The sequence below is a fragment of the Lathyrus oleraceus genome, chromosome 5 (genome assembly GCF_024323335.1).
Source record: "Lathyrus oleraceus cultivar Zhongwan6 chromosome 5, CAAS_Psat_ZW6_1.0, whole genome shotgun sequence".
NCBI lineage: Eukaryota > Viridiplantae > Streptophyta > Magnoliopsida > Fabales > Fabaceae > Lathyrus > Lathyrus oleraceus.
The window spans coordinates 624,277,166-624,282,985 of NC_066583.1; positions in this window are offsets into that span (position 1 = coordinate 624,277,166).

Here is a 5,820-nt window from a genome sequence, read left to right on the forward strand (position 1 = left end):
ATAAGACACACAATTATAAATAGGATAAGGGTTACGGGTTGAACGATTACCTTTACGGATGGCAATTGGAAAGTCAGAAGATGGCCCGGAGTAGGGGTGGAGGCATTTGGATTATGAGCTGAATCATATGGTCTCAACCTTCTCTCAGAGGTAATGCCATATCGGTTCAACAGAGATGGAGACTCATCTATCACAACGGGTGGACTGGATGATAAAGGATTGGACTCAACCAAATCAAAATAAGGAATAGGCAAAACTTGATCTAAATTAGTTTCAGGGACACCTGAGTTGGGAAATTATGGTACATCCTCAAAGAATGTAACATCTGCATACGTGTAGAAATGATGTGTAGAAGAGTAATATTGATATCCCTTTTGGACGCGGGAGTAGCCCAAACAAACACATTTGATGGCACGAGCATATATTTTATCATGACCTGGGGACAAATCATGAACAAAACAAGTACATCCAAGGACATGAAGGGAAACAACATATAAGGGATCTTTAGGATGCACCGGGGAATGAGGAACCTGATCATTCAACATAAAGGATGACATCCGGTTAATTAAATACCCGACAGTAAGAACAACACTACCCCAAAGCTTTAGAGGTAAATTGGCATTTAGCAAAAGGGTACGAGCAATGTAAAAAATGTGTCTATGTTTTGTTTCAGCAACACCATTTTTTGAGGTGTATGGGGACAACTCAATTGATGTACAATTCCTTTGGAGTGCATGAAAGAGTTGAAACGATCAGAAAAATATTCTTTTGCATTGCCACTACGAAAATGCTAATTGTTTTGCCAAACTGTGTCAAGATTTCATAACAGAAATTCTTAAAAATATTAAGCAACTCGGAACGATCTTTCATTAAAAACATCTAAGTACATCTTGAGAAATCATCAATAAAAGTAACATAATACTTATACCCTAGGATAAAAGGAATCCGACTAGGACCCCACACATCAGAATGAACGACATCAAAAAGAGACAAATTTCTATTATTAATGCGATAGGAAAAAGAAACTCTAACATGTTTTCCTAACTGACACGACTCACATTGTAAAGACTCTAAATGAGGAAGACCAGACACCATTTTCTTCAATTTTGATAAACTCGGATGACCTAAGCGACGATGCCGAAGATCAGGAGACTCGGTAGTAGCACATATAGCGGAAGTGAGTGGTTAAAGATAATAAAGACCACTAGATTCAATTATGACTCCAATCGTTTGTCCCGTACTCCGGTCTTGTATCCAAAAGGAATAAAAAATAAATGTTATGACACACTTTAAAGAGCTGGTTAATTTGCTTATAGAAATCAAATTGAAAAGGCAATTAGGAATCAATAAAATAGAACTAAAAAAAGTGATGGAATAAGTGATACTTGTCCAACACCAGTTGCCTCAACTTTAGATTCATCCGCAATAATAATATAATATGGATATTTAGGTGGTGATAATTCAGAAAAAAAGTGAGTTATTATCGGTCACATGGTCTGAAGCACCAGAATCCATAACTCATCCAATAGGAGTAGCATGAGAAAGACAAACCATATAATTACCAGTACGAGCAATAGTAGTCAAGGAGGTGGCTTGTTGTGCTACCTTCAATCACAAATACTCCTGATACTCATCGGCGGAGAAAGTAGTTTCGAGTTCACCATTTGATTCATAGTTTGCAGTGGTTTGAGCAACATTAGCAGTTTTGTTCGGGTAGCCATGTAAGTCAAAGCATTGCTCTTGAGTGTGCCCATCTTTCCTACAATGAGTGAAATAGAAGTTACTTCTACCTCCTCTACCACGACCACATCCCTTAGAAACAAAAACAGGGGACTCGGGAGTAGTATGAGTGTCATCACTTGGTAGAAAATCAATGCGTCTGGAGATGCATCTTCGAACTCTAATGACATTTTTTAGTTTTTACCAAGGATTTGAGAGAAGATATAAAGGTGGGAAAAGAAATTTCCAATTTTTTTTTTCTATTTATGAGATTCAAAGGTTATATTTGGATATCGTAAAACAAATGAAGCAGAACAAAATGAAGTAGAGCAGAATGGAACGGAATGAAGCAAAATGGAATGAAAATGTCATTCTATTATTTGAGTATTTTATGACAGATTAAAACAATTTTATCATTCTTCTCAAATCAAAAAATATAAATAAAAGATAAAAAATGATGAAATAAGATAAAATACATTTCATCCAATTCTACTGTATTTTATTTTATTTCTAATTAATCCAAACATCATATCATAAATTTATACTATTTCATTTCATCACATTTCATTTCATCCATCTAAAGATACTCTAAATTATTTATACTTTACGGAGTCATCAACATACGGCATCTGACCTAATCATTCTTGAGGAGTCTAATTTTCTGTCCTTTGTAATTTTTTGATTGGAGTCAAGTTTTCTATTTTAATCAACAAATATTAAGAAATGAAATATTAAACGAATCTAAAGAATCATATGAATGAAATATAATAGTAATAATGAATAACACCCTAACCAATAATTAGGGAGAACAATATAATAATAATACAAAAACAATAAAGTATGAAATCCGCCCAAGAAAAAAAGAATGCCCTCCCTCACCACAACAACTCTACTTGAAATGAAAAAACATAAAAGAATTGAATCTTAATTATGAAAAATACAACATGTTAACGACTCTAATGGGAGAAGAGTGCAACGAGAGACAGTAGCAATGAAGAACAAACAAATGCTCCAGAATAAGTCACCAAAAACCCAGCTCCGGCATCCTTTGACGGTGCCGGCGCCGGAGCGAACTCGTCATCTTGTGTCCTCGCCTCAGCAGCCAACACAAGTCCCACAAGAAACACCATCAACACTATTGCCTTGTTCATGTTGCAGCTACTAATGCATGCCATTTTTCAATATGCAAACACAAAATAATAGCTTAGAGAGAGAGCTTATTGAAGATTGGAGACTAATTTTAGTTTATGATGTGAAAGAGTTAGAATGTTTGTTAATTTATAGGCTCAAAATTATGAAAATTAATTAAGATATTCCTTTACACTTTAATAATCATGCTTGTTGAATTTTGAAAGTTAATTATGTTATGTATACGTTGGAATGTGGGACCTATGTACATGAGAGACAGTTCATCGCTTGTTTCTTTTTCTCTTTTCTCTGTGTTTTGTCTGTACATTGGGTCCCACTAACTAGTCTTCGGACGGCTGTGTGGGATGTGTTCTGCTACTTTCCTGCTTATCTTTGTATGATGAAATCGGTTTGTTTCAATAACCATTTAAATACATATCAATAGCTCATCATAAATCTTGCATCAAATACCTCTAAGTTCGTGCTACCTTTTAACAAGTTAATATTTTTTATATTTATGTCTTTTTATGATTTTTTTTAAAATAATCTTTTTTTTAATTTAAATATCAAAATAATTAATTTTTCAAAATAATTATCAAAATAACAATTTTTCCCTATTGATGCGTCAGTTGAACTGACGTATCCAATAATCATTCACAGGAGGCATCAATAGAACTGACGCATGCTCCCAATAGCATTACACTTAAGCGTCATTGGAATTGGTGCATACATGTGTGGTTTAGTGTGTGCGCACATGAATATGACGCATGCATTTGTGTGTGGCACTTAGGGCATTGACGCATGCATGGTTTCATCTATAAATACCATGCACATCTCCCATATTTTTTTAGACAACTTCTTACCCTCCTTCCATTGTCTTTCATCTTCCTTCAATCTCCTTGAATTTTGTCTTCTTTAACCATGTCTGAATACATTCACAAGAGAAATATCGATTTAATCTTTTCAGCAGTGCAGCCTCTGATGAAGATTCAACTTTTGAATATATAATCGTTCGAAAGTCTTAATCGGACATTGAATCGTTGGTTAGATGGAGAAATTGAAGATGGTGAAAGGATTAGAAGAATTCAATGGCCTGAGTCTACGTTCAACCAAAATGGAGAAATGCGTGTATGGGTGGATATTAAGACTGACAGAGACGTTCACATGATGATGTATAATATGTCCAAAATTGTTTTGATGGTTGTAATCTCTTAGTTATAGTAATGGTATTTTATTTGTTATGTTGTTGTTTATGTGTTGCTTGTGTGTTAAATGTGTTGTATTTGTTTGTGATGGTATTTTCTCACAAAGTTATCATATGAAATAAAATATTGTTTTTAATATAAAGCAAAAGAGGTACAATTAAAATTATATTGTTGTGCTTGTTCCAACACTGGGACAGTTAGTATGATTGTGATCGGGCTGACGATATGAACTACATAATCGAACCATTTTGTTCGTCGTGTCCATTTTGATTCGAATGCGGGTGTTGTTTGGGCGACCCTTTTTCTTTCTTCGCATTACTTCATTGTGCCAGAGAATGTTCCCTTGATATTCAAGCCAGTAATCCTCTTTTGCAACCACTGAAAAGCTAATTTTGTAAACATCGGATAGGCTTATGACTTTTTAAATGTCAGATAGTAAGTAGGATGGGTCCCTTAGAACCTTTGAACATGTCGTAATGACATGGGAGCAGGGCATACGAAAGGCTTGGAACTTTCCGCAGTCGCACCAATCTCTATCTAGTTCCACTCTATATTGTCCCATCGACATGTCTTCATTGTGATCCATGGACTCAGCAACACTGTACCAACCTTTAGTACGGTCAAACACCGTGACCACGTGTATGTTAGCTTTGGAAGCTTCGTGTCTAATGAATTTCATTGAAGCATCACTGAACAACTGCATAGATTGTAACACTTAACTCCATTTAGAACGTCTGATCTCAAACAACGCCCCTAGCCTGAAATAGGTTGCTTGCACTAAAGCGGTTATAGGTAGGTTTTAGATGCCTTTGAAGACAAAGTTAATTGATTCCACAAGATTTGTTGTCATGTGACCCCAACGACAGTTGTCGTATGCCTTAATCCACTTCTTCAATGGAATACTATTGATCCATCGTACTGCATATGCGTTTAACAATCTGATGTCTTTATGGTAATGTTAGAAAGAAGGTTCTGTTAATGCATAACCTACGTTGACAACCTTCTTCCGCAATGTTTTGTCTTTGATCTCTCGCATAAAATTTTGAGCAATATGTCTAATACAGTAGACATACGTCGACGGAGGATCCTGCCAGCCATTATCAATGTTTTTGTAGGCACTCACTATTGAAGGGTGTCGGTCAGAGATCAAACATAAGTTAGGTTGAGGAGCAACGTGCAATCAGATATTTTTTAGGAAAAAACTTCATCCCTCAGTAGTCTCCCTTTCAACTAGGGCAAAGACAATTGGAAAAGTGTTGTTGTTGCCATCTTATGCCACTGCCATCAGTAGCGTTCCTTTATATTTCTCGTACAACCATGTACCATCAATTTGTATAATAGGTTTACAGAAAGCAAAACCTTTGATGCATGGTTGATACGCCCAGAAGAGACGGTGGAATATTCCATTTTCAATAGCACAAGTCCCGTCTGGGGTATACATCGACAACGTTTCCAACTTGATAATAGTCCCTAGAGCATTTGTTTAAGACCCACCAAGTATTTTGGAATTTATTTGTAAGACTCCTCCCAATTGCCATACACTTTTTTAACCGCCTTTGTCTTAGATATCCAAGCCTTCCAGTATGATAGAGTATATTTGATTGTGTTACAATATGCGAAATTATTGTACTCACCTTTAATGACAGATTGTCGCTAATGATAGACAAGATTTCATCGCATATTAACTGAGAGCTAAGTTTGTGATGATCTTGCATTGGGTTCGGGAGCATGTATGTGTGAATTGGACCCATGGATCCAATCTCCCAAG